This window comes from Stenella coeruleoalba (assembly GCF_951394435.1).
Source record: "Stenella coeruleoalba genome assembly, contig: scaffold_51, whole genome shotgun sequence".
NCBI classification, from domain to species: Eukaryota; Metazoa; Chordata; class Mammalia; order Artiodactyla; family Delphinidae; genus Stenella; species Stenella coeruleoalba.
In genome coordinates this window covers 1,322,910-1,340,737 of record NW_027646377.1, presented here as the reverse complement: position 1 = coordinate 1,340,737, position 17,828 = coordinate 1,322,910, and the positions used below count along the sequence as shown (strand labels likewise).

Sequence of the window (17,828 nt, the reverse complement as noted above, 5' to 3'; positions counted from 1 at the left end):
CAAAGGCTCAGCATGCCGGGCCGGAACCAGATTAGGGCCTGAAGCCATCCTGCGGTGTTGCGGCCAGGTCACAAGAAAGCGAGTTGAAGAAAGGAGCTCAGGGGCACTGTAATTCACAAACCTGCAGAGTTATAAATGACAGCTATCGTCCAAAAATAGACTGAAGTAAGGCTGCCAAGAGGACTTGAAAGCGGGGCAGAATTGCAGGAAACCGATTTCAGGAGGTAGACTGGAATTGCATTGAAAGCATAGGAAAAGAGGCAGAACGTCCACAATGATGCACTTGGCCAAAAAGTGCGTATGCGTTTTTTCCTGAATATATTCAGGAAAAAACGCATATGCCCTTTTTGGCCAACCAAGCAAGCTTGCAAAGGAAATCTGCACTACAATGAAGTCTCACTTCCCCCCGGTCAAAAGGGCCATCTGAAAAAAGTGTAAAATCCAGAAAGGCAGGACAGGCCATGGAGAACTGGGAGCCTTGTTATGCTGATGGGCGGGATGTAAATTGCCAACAGACACTCGGGAGAAGTGTATGGTGTTTCCTGAAACATCTAAAAAACAAAGCAACAGAGCCTAGGGCACTGCCACTTATGGTCCTATAGCTTAGGGAAATTAAAATCAAAAAGACACAGCCACCCCAAAATTTGGGACGCCTCTGTTTACAAGAACCTCGTTTACAGTACAAGTTCAACATCGCAGAAAGTGAAAAATGGATAAAGAAGTTGTGGTATTTACTTACAAAGCAATATCACTCAGCAATGAAATCTATGTCATCAGGCCCTTAGCATCACAATGAGTGAATTCAGGTGTGATGATTCTAACTGAAATAAGTCACACAGAAAAAGAAACATCATAAGATATCAGTAATACACGAAATGTAAACTTGGCTACACAGGAACTGAATTACAGAACAGAACAGGGTCTCAAATTTAGAAAACCAACTTATGCTTGCTTAAGGGTAAAGGTGAGTTGGGGTGCTGCATAAAACCAGAGATTGAAATGAGCACAGATAAAGTTCCTTAAGTCAAATATGGAATAGACAAGAGCTACTCCTTGCTCAACGAAATGGACTCAACACCGCATATTAAACGCCTAAGAATGTACCTGACTAGTAAGTATCTTAAAACCTATGGATTGCTATGTCTCCGAAAGAGAGTCAAGCATGTGTACAGGGGCATAAACGCAGCAGTGATAGGATTGGAGAGGTTCGGTGAGCAAATGAAGACCCTTTGAAGTCATATTGCATGGTACCCATTACACGGGTCTCAACTCTCCAGGTTTAAGGTATTCTTCCTTCAGCTAAAACATGCATGTGGAACCCAAGTATGATCAACCATGTGAACGGGAGACGTGTTCAAATATGTCTCAGTTTTCCTTCCCTGGTACTCGGGTGCAACATTCCAGACGCTTTACTAACACTCTCCCCACTTGGAGAGTCAGCACCTTTAACCTCCTGTTTGGCCCAGTTTGCAATTTCTGCGGAAGATGAACAGGAATAGTGAGAACCAATGACAGGCTAGCTGGAGGTGTCTGGACGGGCAAATTTAACTCTCATTTCCCACCAGGAAGATGAAATAACCAAAGGCTCAGCGTGCCGTACCGGAACCAGATTAGGGCCTGAAGCCATCCTGCGGTGTTGCGGCCAGCTCAAAAGAAAGCGAGTTGAAGAAAGGAGCTCAGGGGCACTGTAATTCACAAACCTGCAGAGTTATAAATGACAGCTATCGTCCAAAAATAGACTGAAGTAAGGCTGCCAAGAGGACTTGAAAGCGGGGCAGAATTGCAGGAAACCGATTTCAGGAGGTAGACTGGAATTGCATTGAAAGCATAGGAAAAGAGGCAGAACGTCCACAATGACGCACTTGGCCAAAAAGGGCGTATGCATTTTTTCCTGAATATATTCAGGAAAAAACGCATACGCCCTTTTTGGCCAACCAAGCAAGCTTGCAAAGGAAATCTGCACTACAATGAAGTCTCACTTCCCCCCGGTCAAAAGGGCCATCTGAAAAAAGTGTAAAATCCAGAAAGGCAGGACAGGCCATGGAGAACTGGGAGCCTTGTTATGCTGATGGGCGGGATGTAAATTGCCAACAGACACTCGGGAGAAGTGTATGGTGTTTCCTGAAACATCTAAAAATCAAAGCAACAGAGCCTAGGGCACTGCCACTTATGGTCCTATAGCTTAGGGAAATTAAAATCAAAAAGACACAGCCACCCCAAAGTTTGGGACGCCTCTGTTTACAAGAACCTCGTTTACAGTACAAGTTCAACATCGCAGAAAGTGAAAAATGGATAAAGAACTTGTGGTACTTACGTACAATGCAGTATCACTCAGCAATGAAATCTGTGTCATCAGGCCCGTAGCAGCATAATGAGTAGATTCAGGTACGATGATTCTAACTGAAATAAGTCACACAGAAAAAGAAACATCATAAGATATCACTAATACACGGAATGTAAACTTGGCTACACAGGAACTGCATTCCAAAACAGAACAGGGTCTCAAATTTAGAAAACCAACTTATGCTTGCTTAAGGGTAAAGGTGAGTTGGGGTGCTGCATAAAACCAGAGATTGAAATGAGCACAGATAAAGTTCCTTAAGCCAAATATGGAATAGACAAGAGCTACTCCTTGCTCAACGAAATGGACTCAAAACCCCATATTAAACGCCTAAGAATGTACCTGACTAGTAAGTATCTTAAAACCTATGGATTGCTATGTCTCCGAAAGAGAATCAAGCATGTGTACAGGGGCATAAACGCAGCAGTGATAGGATTGGAGAGGTTCGGTGAGCAAATGAAGACCCTTTGAAGTCATATTGCATGGTACCCATTCCACGGGTTTCAACTACCCAGGTTTTAGGTATTCTTCCTTCAGCTAAAACATGCATGTGGAACCCAGAGTATGATCAACCATGTGATCGGGAGACGTGTTCAAATATGTCTCAGTTTTCCTCCCCTGGTACTCGGGTGCAACATTCCAGACGCTTTACTAACACTCTCCCCACTTGGAGAGTCAGCGCCTTTAACCTCCTGTTTGGCACAGTTTGCAATTTCTGCGGAAGATGAACAGGAATAGCGAGAACCAATGAGAGGCTAGCTGGAGGTGTCTGGACGGGCAAATTTAACTCTCATTTCCCACCAGGAAGAGGAAATAACCAAAGGCTCAGTGTGCCGTGCCGGAACCAGATTAGGGCCTGAAGCCATCCTGCGGTGTTGCGGCCAGCTCAAAAGAAAGCGAGTTGAAGAAAGGAGCTCAGGGGCACTGTAATTGACAAAACTGCAGAGTTATAAATGACAGCTATTGTCCAAAAATAGACTGAAGTAAGGCTGCCAAGAGGACTTGAAAGCGGGGCAGAATTGCAGGAAACCGATTTCAGGAGGTAGACTGGAATTGCATTGAAAGCATAGGAAAAGAGGCAGAACGTCCACAATGATGCACTTGGCCAAAAAGGGCGTATGAGTTTTTTCCTGAATATATTCAGGAAAAAACGCATACGCCCTTTTTGGCCAACCAAGCAAGCTTGCAAAGGAAATCTGCACTACAATGAAGTCTCACTTCCCCCCGGTCAAAAGGGCCATCTGAAAAAAGTGTAAAATCCAGAAAGGCAGGACAGGCCATGGAGAACTGGGAGCCTTGTTATGCTGATGGGCGGGATGTAAATTGCCAACAACCACTCGGGAGAAGTGTATGGTGTTTCCTGAAACATCTAAAAAACAAAGCAACAGAACCTAGGGCACTTCCACTTATGGTCCTATAGCTTAGGGAAATTAAAATCAAAAAGACACAGCCACCCCAAAGTTTGGAACGGCTCTGTTTACAAGAACCTCGTTTACAGTACAAGTTCAACATCGCAGAAAGTGAAAAATGGATAAAGAAGTTGTGGTATTTACTTACAAAGCAATATCACTCAGCAATGAAATCTGTGTCATCAGGCCCTTAGCATCACAATGAGTGGATTCAGGTATGATGATTCTAACTGAAATAAGTCACACAGAAAAAGAAACATCATAAGATATCAGTAATACACGGAATGTAAACTTGGCTACACAGGAACTGAATTACAGAACAGAACAGGGTCTCAAATTTAGAAAACCAACTTATGCTTGCTTAAGGGGAAAGGTGAGTTGGGGTGCTGCATAAAACCAGAGATTGAAATGAGCACAGATAAAGTTCCTTAAGCCAAATATGGAATAGACAAGAGCTACTCCTTGCTCAACGAAATGGACTCAACACCGCATATTAAACGCCTAAGAATGTACCTGACTAGTAAGTATCGTAAAACCTATGGATTGCTATGTCTCCAAAAGAGAATCAAGCATGTGTACAGGGGCATAAACGCAGCAGTGATAGGATTGGAGAGGTTCGGTGAGCAAATGAAGACCCTTTGAAGTCATATTGCATGGTACCCATTACACGGGTCTCAACTCTCCAGGTTTAAGGTATTCTTCCTTCAGCTAAAACATGCATGTGGAACCCAAGTATGATCAACCATGTGAACGGGAGACGTGTTCAAATATGTCTCAGTTTTCCTCCCCTGGTACTCGGGTGCAACATTCCAGACGCTTTACTAACACTCTCCCCACTTGGAGAGTCAGTCCCTTTAACCTCCTGTTTGGCCCAGTTTGCAATTTCTGCGGAAGATGAACAGGAATAGCGAGAACCAATGAGAGGCTCGCTGGAGGTGTCTGGACGGGCAAATTTAACTCTCATTTCCCACCAGGAAGAGGAAATAACCAAAGGCTCAGCGTGCCGGGCCGGAACCAGATTAGGGCCTGAAGCCATCCTGCGGTGTTGCGGCCAGCTCAAAAGAAAGCGAGTTGAAGAAAGGAGCTCAGGGGCACTGTAATTCACAAACCTGCAGAGTTATAAATGACAGCTATCGTCCAAAAATAGACTGAAGTAAGGCTGCCAAGAGGACTTGAAAGCGGGGCAGAATTGCAGGAAACCGATTTCAGGAGGTAGACTGGAATTGCATTGAAAGCATAGGAAAAGAGGCAGAACGTCCACAATGACGCACTTGGCCAAAAAGGGCGTATGCATTTTTTCCTGAATATATTCAGGAAAAAACGCATACGCCCTTTTTGGCCAACCAAGCAAGCTTGCAAAGGAAATCTGCACTACAATGAAGTCTCACTTCCCCCCGGTCAAAAGGGCCATCTGAAAAAAGTGTAAAATCCAGAAAGGCAGGACAGGCCATGGAGAACTGGGAGCCTTGTTATGCTGATGGGCGGGATGTAAATTGCCAACAGACACTCGGGAGAAGTGTATGGTGTTTCCTGAAACATCTAAAAATCAAAGCAACAGAGCCTAGGGCACTGCCACTTATGGTCCTATAGCTTAGGGAAATTAAAATCAAAAAGACACAGCCACCCCAAAGTTTGGGACGCCTCTGTTTACAAGAACCTCGTTTACAGTACAAGTTCAACATCGCAGAAAGTGAAAAATGGATAAAGAACTTGTGGTACTTACGTACAATGCAGTATCACTCAGCAATGAAATCTGTGTCATCAGGCCCATAGCAGCATAATGAGTGGATTCAGGTACGATGATTCTAACTGAAATAAGTCACACAGAAAAAGAAACATCATAAGATATCACTAATACACGGAATGTAAACTTGGCTACACAGGAACTGCATTCCAAAACAGAACAGGGTCTCAAATTTAGAAAACCAACTTATGCTTGCTTAAGGGTAAAGGTGAGTTGGGGTGCTGCATAAAACCAGAGATTGAAATGAGCACAGATAAAGTTCCTTAAGCCAAATATGGAATAGACAAGAGCTACTCCTTGCTCAACGAAATGGACTCAAAACCCCATATTAAACGCCTAAGAATGTACCTGACTAGTAAGTATCTTAAAACCTATGGATTGCTATGTCTCCGAAAGAGAATCAAGCATGTGTACAGGGGCATAAACGCAGCAGTGATAGGATTGGAGAGGTTCGGTGAGCAAATGAAGACCCTTTGAAGTCATATTGCATGGTACCCATTCCACGGGTTTCAACTACCCAGGTTTTAGGTATTCTTCCTTCAGCTAAAACATGCATGTGGAACCCAGAGTATGATCAACCATGTGATCGGGAGACGTGTTCAAATATGTCTCAGTTTTCCTCCCCTGGTACTCGGGTGCAACATTCCAGACGCTTTACTAACACTCTCCCCACTTGGAGAGTCAGCGCCTTTAACCTCCTGTTTGGCACAGTTTGCAATTTCTGCGGAAGATGAACAGGAATAGCGAGAACCAATGAGAGGCTAGCTGGAGGTGTCTGGACGGGCAAATTTAACTCTCATTTCCCACCAGGAAGAGGAAATAACCAAAGGCTCAGTGTGCCGTGCCGGAACCAGATTAGGGCCTGAAGCCATCCTGCGGTGTTGCGGCCAGCTCAAAAGAAAGCGAGTTGAAGAAAGGAGCTCAGGGGCACTGTAATTGACAAAACTGCAGAGTTATAAATGACAGCTATTGTCCAAAAATAGACTGAAGTAAGGCTGCCAAGAGGACTTGAAAGCGGGGCAGAATTGCAGGAAACCGATTTCAGGAGGTAGACTGGAATTGCATTGAAAGCATAGGAAAAGAGGCAGAACGTCCACAATGATGCACTTGGCCAAAAAGGGCGTATGCGTTTTTTCCTGAATATATTCAGGAAAAAACGCATACGCCCTTTTTGGCCAACCAAGCAAGCTTGCAAAGGAAATCTGCACTACAATGAAGTCTCACTTCCCCCCGGTCAAAAGGGCCATCTGAAAAAAGTGTAAAATCCAGAAAGGCAGGACAGGCCATGGAGAACTGGGAGCCTTGTTATGCTGATGGGCGGGATGTAAATTGCCAACAACCACTCGGGAGAAGTGTATGGTGTTTCCTGAAACATCTAAAAAACAAAGCAACAGAACCTAGGGCACTTCCACTTATGGTCCTATAGCTTAGGGAAATTAAAATCAAAAAGACACAGCCACCCCAAAGTTTGGAACGGCTCTGTTTACAAGAACCTCGTTTACAGTACAAGTTCAACATCGCAGAAAGTGAAAAATGGATAAAGAAGTTGTGGTATTTACTTACAAAGCAATATCACTCAGCAATGAAATCTGTGTCATCAGGCCCTTAGCATCACAATGAGTGGATTCAGGTATGATGATTCTAACTGAAATAAGTCACACAGAAAAAGAAACATCATAAGATATCAGTAATACACGGAATGTAAACTTGGCTACACAGGAACTGAATTACAGAACAGAACAGGGTCTCAAATTTAGAAAACCAACTTATGCTTGCTTAAGGGGAAAGGTGAGTTGGGGTGCTGCATAAAACCAGAGATTGAAATGAGCACAGATAAAGTTCCTTAAGCCAAATATGGAATAGACAAGAGCTACTCCTTGCTCAACGAAATGGACTCAACACCGCATATTAAACGCCTAAGAATGTACCTGACTAGTAAGTATCGTAAAACCTATGGATTGCTATGTCTCCAAAAGAGAATCAAGCATGTGTACAGGGGCATAAACGCAGCAGTGATAGGATTGGAGAGGTTCGGTGAGCAAATGAAGACCCTTTGAAGTCATATTGCATGGTACCCATTACACGGGTCTCAACTCTCCAGGTTTAAGGTATTCTTCCTTCAGCTAAAACATGCATGTGGAACCCAAGTATGATCAACCATGTGAACGGGAGACGTGTTCAAATATGTCTCAGTTTTCCTCCCCTGGTACTCGGGTGCAACATTCCAGACGCTTTACTAACACTCTCCCCACTTGGAGAGTCAGTCCCTTTAACCTCCTGTTTGGCCCAGTTTGCAATTTCTGCGGAAGATGAACAGGAATAGCGAGAACCAATGAGAGGCTCGCTGGAGGTGTCTGGACGGGCAAATTTAACTCTCATTTCCCACCAGGAAGAGGAAATAACCAAAGGCTCAGCGTGCCGGGCCGGAACCAGATTAGGGCCTGAAGCCATCCCGCGGTGTTGCGGCCAGCTCAAAAGAAAGCGAGTTGAAGAAAGGAGCTCAGGGGCACTGTAATTCACAAACCTGCAGAGTTATAAATGACAGCTATCGTCCAAAAATAGACTGAAGTAAGGCTGCCAAGAGGACTTGAAAGCGGGGCAGAATTGCAGGAAACCGATTTCAGGAGGTAGACTGGAATTGCATTGAAAGCATAGGAAAAGAGGCAGAACGTCCACAATGATGCACTTGGCCAAAAAGGGCGTATGAGTTTTTTCCTGAATATATTCAGGAAAAAACGCATACGCCCTTTTTGGCCAACCAAGCAAGCTTGCAAAGGAAATCTGCACTACAATGAAGTCTCACTTCCCCCCGGTCAAAAGGGCCATCTGAAAAAAGTGTAAAATCCAGAAAGGCAGGACAGGCCATGGAGAACTGGGAGCCTTGTTATGCTGATGGGCGGGATGTAAATTGCCAACAACCACTCGGGAGAAGTGTATGGTGTTTCCTGAAACATCTAAAAAACAAAGCAACAGAGCCTAGGGCACTGCCACTTATGGTCCTATAGCTTAGGGAAATTAAAATCAAAAAGACACAGCCACCCCAAAGTTTGGAACGGCTCTGTTTACAAGAACCTCGTTTACAGTACAAGTTCAACATCGCAGAAAGTGAAAAATGGATAAAGAAGTTGTGGTATTTACTTACAAAGCAATATCACTCAGCAATGAAATCTGTGTCATCAGGCCCTTAGCATCACAATGAGTGGATTCAGGTATGATGATTCTAACTGAAGTAAGTCACACAGAAAAAGAAACATCATAAGATATCAGTAATACACGGAATGTAAACTTGGCTACACAGGAACTGAATTACAGAACAGAACAGGGTCTCAAATTTAGAAAACCAACTTATGCTTGCTTAAGGGGAAAGGTGAGTTGGGGTGCTGCATAAAACCAGAGATTGAAATGAGCACAGATAAAGTTCCTTAAGCCAAATATGGAATAGACAAGAGCTACTCCTTGCTCAACGAAATGGACTCAACACCCAATATTAAACGCCTAAGAATGTACCTGACTAGTAAGTATCTTAAAACCTATGGATTGCTATGTCTCCGAAAGAGAATCAAGCATGTGTACAGGGACATAAACGCAGCAGTGATAGGATTGGAGAGGTTCGGTGAGCAAATGAAGACCCTTTGAAGTCATATTGCATGGTACCCATTCCACGGGTTTCAACTACCCAGGTTTAAGGTATTCTTCCTTCAGCTAAAACATGCATGTGGAACCTAGAGTATGATCAACCATGTGATCGGGAGACGTGTTCAAATATGTCTCAGTTTTCCTCCCCTGGTACTCGGGTGCAACATTCCACACGCTTTACTAACACTCTCCCCACTTGGAGAGTCAGTCCCTTTAACCTCCTGTTTGGCCCAGTTTGCAATTTCTGCGGAAGATGAACAGGAATAGCGAGAACCAATGAGAGGCTAGCTGGAGGTGTCTGGACGGGCAAATTTAACTCTCATTTCCCACCAGGAAGAGGAATTAACCAAAGGCTCAGCATGCCGGGCCGGAACCAGATTAGGGCCTGAAGCCATCCTGCGGTGTTGCGGCCAGGTCACAAGAAAGCGAGATGAAGAAAGGAGCTCAGGGGCACTGTAATTCACAAACCTGCAGAGTTATAAATGACAGCTATCGTCCAAAAATAGACTGAAGTAAGGCTGCCAAGAGGACTTGAAAGCGGGGCAGAATTGCAGGAAACCGATTTCAGGAGGTAGACTGGAATTGCATTGAAAGCATAGGAAAAGAGGCAGAACGTCCACAATGATGCACTTGGCCAAAAAGGGCGTATGCGTTTTTTCCTGAATATATTCAGGAAAAAACGCATACGCCCTTTTTGGCCAACCAAGCAAGCTTGCAAAGGAAATCTGCACTACAATGAAGTCTCACTTCCCCCCGGTCAAAAGGGCCATCTGAAAAAAGTGTAAAATCCAGAAAGGCAGGACAGGCCATGGAGAACTGGGAGCCTTGTTATGCTGATGGGCGGGATGTAAATTGCCAACAGACACTCGGGAGAAGTGTATGGTGTTTCCTGAAACATCTAAAAATCAAAGCAACAGAGCCTAGGGCACTGCCACTTATGGTCCTATAGCTTAGGGAAATTAAAATCAAAAAGACACAGCCACCCCAAAGTTTGGGACGCCTCTGTTTACAAGAACCTCGTTTACAGTACAAGTTCAACATCGCAGAAAGTGAAAAATGGATAAAGAACTTGTGGTACTTACGTACAATGCAGTATCACTCAGCAATGAAATCTGTGTCATCAGGCCCGTAGCAGCATAATGAGTGGATTCAGGTACGATGATTCTAACCGAAATAAGTCACACAGAAAAAGAAACATCATAAGATATCACTAATACACGGAATGTAAACTTGGCTACACAGGAACTGCATTCCAAAACAGAACAGGGTCTCAAATTTAGAAAACCAACTTATGCTTGCTTAAGGGTAAAGGTGAGTTGGGGTGCTGCATAAAACCAGAGATTGAAATGAGCACAGATAAAGTTCCTTAAGCCAAATATGGAATAGACAAGAGCTACTCCTTGCTCAACGAAATGGACTCAAAACCCCATATTAAACGCCTAAGAATGTACCTGACTAGTAAGTATCTTAAAACCTATGGATTGCTATGTCTCCGAAAGAGAATCAAGCATGTGTACAGGGGCATAAACGCAGCAGTGATAGGATTGGAGAGGTTCGGTGAGCAAATGAAGACCCTTTGAAGTCATATTGCATGGTACCCATTCCACGGGTTTCAACTACCCAGGTTTTAGGTATTCTTCCTTCAGCTAAAACATGCATGTGGAACCCAGAGTATGATCAACCATGTGATCGGGAGACGTGTTCAAATATGTCTCAGTTTTCCTCCCCTGGTACTCGGGTGCAACATTCCAGACGCTTTACTAACACTCTCCCCACTTGGAGAGTCAGCGCCTTTAACCTCCTGTTTGGCACAGTTTGCAATTTCTGCGGAAGATGAACAGGAATAGCGAGAACCAATGAGAGGCTAGCTGGAGGTGTCTGGACGGGCAAATTTAACTCTCATTTCCCACCAGGAAGAGGAAATAACCAAAGGCTCAGTGTGCCGTGCCGGAACCAGATTAGGGCCTGAAGCCATCCTGCGGTGTTGCGGCCAGCTCAAAAGAAAGCGACTTGAAGAAAGGAGCTCAGGGGCACTGTAATTGACAAAACTGCAGAGTTATAAATGACAGCTATTGTCCAAAAATAGACTGAAGTAAGGCTGCCAAGAGGACTTGAAAGCGGGGCAGAATTGCAGGAAACCGATTTCAGGAGGTAGACTGGAATTGCATTGAAAGCATAGGAAAAGAGGCAGAACGTCCACAATGATGCACTTGGCCAAAAAGGGCGTATGCGTTTTTTCCTGAATATATTCAGGAAAAAACGCATACGCCCTTTTTGGCCAACCAAGCAAGCTTGCAAAGGAAATCTGCACTACAATGAAGTCTCACTTCCCCCCGGTCAAAAGGGCCATCTGAAAAAAGTGTAAAATCCAGAAAGGCAGGACAGGCCATGGAGAACTGGGAGCCTTGTTATGCTGATGGGCGGGATGTAAATTGCCAACAACCACTCGGGAGAAGTGTATGGTGTTTCCTGAAACATCTAAAAAACAAAGCAACAGAACCTAGGGCACTTCCACTTATGGTCCTATAGCTTAGGGAAATTAAAATCAAAAAGACACAGCCACCCCAAAGTTTGGAACGGCTCTGTTTACAAGAACCTCGTTTACAGTACAAGTTCAACATCGCAGAAAGTGAAAAATGGATAAAGAAGTTGTGGTATTTACTTACAAAGCAATATCACTCAGCAATGAAATCTGTGTCATCAGGCCCTTAGCATCACAATGAGTGGATTCAGGTATGATGATTCTAACTGAAATAAGTCACACAGAAAAAGAAACATCATAAGATATCAGTAATACACGGAATGTAAACTTGGCTACACAGGAACTGAATTACAGAACAGAACAGGGTCTCAAATTTAGAAAACCAACTTATGCTTGCTTAAGGGGAAAGGTGAGTTGGGGTGCTGCATAAAACCAGAGATTGAAATGAGCACAGATAAAGTTCCTTAAGCCAAATATGGAATAGACAAGAGCTACTCCTTGCTCAACGAAATGGACTCAACACCGCATATTAAACGCCTAAGAATGTACCTGACTAGTAAGTATCGTAAAACCTATGGATTGCTATGTCTCCAAAAGAGAATCAAGCATGTGTACAGGGGCATAAACGCAGCAGTGATAGGATTGGAGAGGTTCGGTGAGCAAATGAAGACCCTTTGAAGTCATATTGCATGGTACCCATTACACGGGTCTCAACTCTCCAGGTTTAAGGTATTCTTCCTTCAGCTAAAACATGCATGTGGAACCCAAGTATGATCAACCATGTGAACGGGAGACGTGTTCAAATATGTCTCAGTTTTCCTCCCCTGGTACTCGGGTGCAACATTCCAGACGCTTTACTAACACTCTCCCCACTTGGAGAGTCAGCACCTTTAACCTCCTGTTTGGCCCAGTTTGCAATTTCTGCGGAAGATGAACAGGAATAGCGAGAACCAATGAGAGGCTCGCTGGAGGTGTCTGGACGGGCAAATTTAACTCTCATTTCCCACCAGGAAGAGGAAATAACCAAAGGCTCAGCGTGCCGGGCCGGAACCAGATTAGGGCCTGAAGCCATCCTGCGGTGTTGCGGCCAGCTCAAAAGAAAGCGAGTTGAAGAAAGGAGCTCAGGGGCACTGTAATTCACAAACCTGCAGAGTTATAAATGACAGCTATCGTCCAAAAATAGACTGAAGTAAGGCTGCCAAGAGGACTTGAAAGCGGGGCAGAATTGCAGGAAACCGATTTCAGGAGGTAGACTGGAATTGCATTGAAAGCATAGGAAAAGAGGCAGAACGTCCACAATGATGCACTTGGCCAAAAAGGGCGTATGCGTTTTTTCCTGAATATATTCAGGAAAAAACGCATACGCCCTTTTTGGCCAACCAAGCAAGCTTGCAAAGGAAATCTGCACTACAATGAAGTCTCACTTCCCCCCGGTCAAAAGGGCCATCTGAAAAAAGTGTAAAATCCAGAAAGGCAGGACAGGCCATGGAGAACTGGGAGCCTTGTTATGCTGATGGGCGGGATGTAAATTGCCAACAACCACTCGGGAGAAGTGTATGGTGTTTCCTGAAACATCTAAAAAACAAAGCAACAGAGCCTAGTGCACTGCCACTTATGGTCCTATAGCTTAGGGAAATTAAAATCAAAAAGACACAGCCACCCCAAAGTTTGGAACGGCTCTGTTTACAAGAACCTCGTTTACAGTACAAGTTCAACATCGCAGAAAGTGAAAAATGGATAAAGAAGTTGTGGTATTTACTTACAAAGCAATATCACTCAGCAATGAAATCTGTGTCATCAGGCCCTTAGCATCACAATGAGTGGATTCAGGTATGATGATTCTAACTGAAGTAAGTCACACAGAAAAAGAAACATCATAAGATATCAGTAATACACGGAATGTAAACTTGGCTACACAGGAACTGAATTACAGAACAGAACAGGGTCTCAAATTTAGAAAACCTACTTATGCTTGCTTAAGGGGAAAGGTGAGTTGGGGTGCTGCATAAAACCAGAGATTGAAATGAGCACAGATAAAGTTCCTTAAGCCAAATATGGAATAGACAAGAGCTACTCCTTGCTCAACGAAATGGACTCAACACCCAATATTAAACGCCTAAGAATGTACCTGACTAGTAAGTATCTTAAAACCTATGGATTGCTATGTCTCCGAAAGAGAATCAAGCATGTGTACAGGGACATAAACGCAGCAGTGATAGGATTGGAGAGGTTCGGTGAGCAAATGAAGACCCTTTGAAGTCATATTGCATGGTACCCATTCCACGGGTTTCAACTACCCAGGTTTAAGGTATTCTTCCTTCAGCTAAAACATGCATGTGGAACCTAGAGTATGATCAACCATGTGATCGGGAGACGTGTTCAAATATGTCTCAGTTTTCCTCCCCTGGTACTCGGGTGCAACATTCCAGACGCTTTACTAACACTCTCCCCACTTGGAGAGTCAGTCCCTTTAACCTCCTGTTTGGCCCAGTTTGCAATTTCTGCGGAAGATGAACAGGAATAGCGAGAACCAATGAGAGGCTAGCTGGAGGTGTCTGGACGGGCAAATTTAACTCTCATTTCCCACCAGGAAGAGGAATTAACCAAAGGCTCAGCATGCCGGGCCGGAACCAGATTAGGGCCTGAAGCCATCCTGCGGTGTTGCGGCCAGGTCACAAGAAAGCGAGTTGAAGAAAGGAGCTCAGGGGCACTGTAATTCACAAACCTGCAGAGTTATAAATGACAGCTATCGTCCAAAAATAGACTGAAGTAAGGCTGCCAAGAGGACTTGAAAGCGGGGCAGAATTGCAGGAAACCGATTTCAGGAGGTAGACTGGAATTGCATTGAAAGCATAGGAAAAGAGGCAGAACGTCCACAATGATGCACTTGGCCAAAAAGGGCGTATGCGTTTTTTCCTGAATATATTCAGGAAAAAACGCATACGCCCTTTTTGGCCAACCAAGCAAGCTTGCAAAGGAAATCTGCACTACAATGAAGTCTCACTTCCCCCCGGTCAAAAGGGCCATCTGAAAAAAGTGTAAAATCCAGAAAGGCAACAGGCCATGGAGAACTGGGAGCCTTGTTATGCTGATGGGCGGGATGTAAATTGCCAACAGACACTAGGGAGAAGTGTATGGTGTTTCCTGAAACATCTAAAAAACAAAGCAACAGAGCCTAGGGCACTTCCACTTATGGTCCTATAGCTTAGGGAAATAAAAATCAAAAAGACACAGCCACCTCAAAGTTTGGGACGCCTCTGTTTACAAGAACCTCGTTTACCGTACAAGTTCAATATCACAGAAAGTGAAAAATGGATAAAGAACTTGTGGTACTTACGTACAATGCAGTGTCACTCAGCAATGAAATCTATGTCATCAGGCCCGTAGCAGCATAATGAGTGGATTCAGGTACGATGATTCTAACTGAAATAAGTCACACAGAAAAAGAAACATCATAAGATATCACTAATACACGGAATGTAAACTTGGCTACACAGGAACTGAATTCCAAAACAGAACAGGTTCTCAAATTTAGAAAACCAACTTATGCTTGCTTAAGGGGAAAGGTGAGTTGGGGTGCTGCATAAAACCAGAGATTGAAATGAGCACAGATAAAGTTCTTTAAGCCAAATATGGAATAGACAAGAGCTACTCCTTGCTCAACGAAATGGACTCAACACCGCATATTAAACGCCTAAGAATGTACCTGACTAGTAAGTATCTTAAAACCTATGGATTGCTATGTCTCTGAAAGAGAATCAAGCATGTGTACAGGGGCATAAACGCAGCAGTGATAGGATTGGAGAGGTTCGGTGAGCAAATGAAGACCCTTTGAAGCATATTGCATGGTACCCATTCCACGGGTTTCAACTACCCAGGTTTCAGGTATTCTTCCTTCAGCTAAAACATGCATGTGGAACCTAGAGTATGATCAACCATGTGATCGGGAGACGTGTTCAAATATGTCTCAGGTTTCTTCCCCTGGTACTCGGGTGCAACATTCCAGACTCTTTACTAACACTCTCCCCACTTGGAGAGTCAGCGAATTTAACCTCCTGTTTGACACAGTTTGCAATTTCTGCGGAAGATGAACAGGAATAGGGAGAACCAATGAGAGACTAGCTGGAGGTGTCTGAACGGGCAAATTTAACTCTCATTTCCCACTAGGAAGAGGAATTAACCAAAGGCTCAGCATGCCGTGCCAGAAACAGATTAGGGCCTGAAGCCATCCTGCGGTGTTGCGGCCAGCTCACAAGAAAGTGAGTTGAAGAAAGGAGCTCAGGGGCTCTGTAATTCACAAACCTGCAGAGTTATAAATGACAGCTATCGTCCAAAAATATACTGAAGGAAGGCTGCCAAGAGGACTTGAAAGCGGGGCAGAATTGCAGGATACCGATTTCAGGAGGTAGACTGGATTTGCATTGAAAGCATAGGAAAAGAGGCAGAACGTCCACAATGATGCACTTTGCCAAAAGGGAATATGCGTTTTTTCCTGAATATATTCAGGAAAAAACGCATACGCCCTTTTTGGCCAACCAAGCAAGCTTGCAAAGGAAATCTGCACTACAATGAAGTCTCACTTCCCCCCGGTCAAAAGGGCCATCAGAATAAAGTGTAAAATCCAGAAAGGCAGGACAGGCCATGGAGAACTGGGAGCCTTGTTATGCTGATGGGCGGGATGTAAATTGCCAACAGACACTCGGGAGAAGTGTATGGTGTTTCCTGAAACATCTAAAAAACAAAGCAACAGAGCCTAGGGCACTTCCACTTATGGTCCTATAGCTTAGGGAAATTAAAATCAAAAAGACACAGCAACCCCAAAATTTGGGACGGCTCTTTTTACAGGAATCTCTTCTACGGCACAAGTTAAATATCCCAGAGAGCAAATAATGGATAAAGAAGTTGCGGTACTTCTGTACAACAGAATACCACTCAGCAATGAAATCTATGTCACCAGGCCCGTACCAGCATAATGAGTGGATTGAGGCACGATGATTGTAAGTGAAATAAGTCACACAGAAAAAGAAACATCATAAGTTATCACTAATACACGGAATGTGAACTTGGCTACATATGAACTGAATTACAAAACAGAACAGGGTCTCAAGTTTAGAAAACCAACTTATGCCTGCTTAAGGGGGAAGGTGAGTTGCCGTGCTGCATAAAAGCAGAGTTTGAAATTAGCACAGATACCGTTCCATAAGCCAAATATGTAATAGACAAGAGCTACCCCTTGCTCAACGAAATGGATTCAACAATGAGGTATCACCTCACACCTGGTAGAATAGGCATCATTGAAAATCTACAAACAAAAAATGCTGGAAAGGGTGTGGAGAAAAGGAACCCTCTTCCACTATTGTTGGGAATATAAATTGATACAGTCATTATGGAGAACAATATGGAATTTCTTAAGAAACTAACAATAGAATTACCATATGATACAGCAATCCCAGTACTGGACATATACCCAGACAAAACCATAAATCAAAAAGAGTCATTCACCGCAATGTTCATTGCATCACTATTTACAATATCGAGGTAATGGAAGCAACCTAAATGCCCACAGACAGACGAATGCATAAAGCTGTGGTACATATATAAAATGGAATATTACTAAGCCATGAAAAGGAATGAAATTGGGTCATTTGTAGAGACGTCGATGGATCTAGAGACTGTCATACAGAGTGAAGTAAGTCAGAAAGAGAAAAACAAATCTTGTATATTCATGCATATATGTGGAACCTAGAAAAACTGTACAGATTAACCATTTTGCAAGGCATAAATAGAGCAACAGATGTAGACAACAAACGTATGGACAACAAGGGGGGAAAGCTGTTGGGGGGGTGGTGGTGGGAGGAGTTGAGAGACTGGGATTGGCATGTATACATTTATATGTATAAAATAGATACCCAATAAGAACCTGCTGTATAAAAATATAAAATAAAATTCAAAATTAAAAAGAAGTAAAATTTAAAAAATAAAACAGAAAAAACAATTATTCCCTGCACATACATGTATTTATATGAATAAATTATTTCCATGCTTATATCTGTAAATACAAAAAAGAGGAATAAAATCTACCTTGAACCAAAAACGAAAAAGAGAAAAAAAACACAGAACCCACCAGTTACACAGAGGAAAACCGTATCAGGGCACTTGCTCCAGTTGTAAACAATTCTGAAGTTGGTCAGTGGTGGGGAATCGTCTCCCATTCAG

At 43.5% G+C, this 17,828-nt stretch overlaps 1 long non-coding RNA gene across 1 annotated transcript in view; it reads right to left on the bottom strand.

Annotated features, from left to right (window-relative positions):
• The window catches only part of LOC307181144, a 902,340-nt gene that overhangs the window by 601,982 nt on the left and 282,530 nt on the right, over window positions 1–17,828 (bottom strand). The window contains exon 2 of the long non-coding RNA XR_013826008.1: window positions 10,209–10,294. This is a non-coding gene — a long non-coding RNA (uncharacterized lncRNA). The remainder of the gene's footprint in view (window positions 1–10,208; window positions 10,295–17,828) is intronic.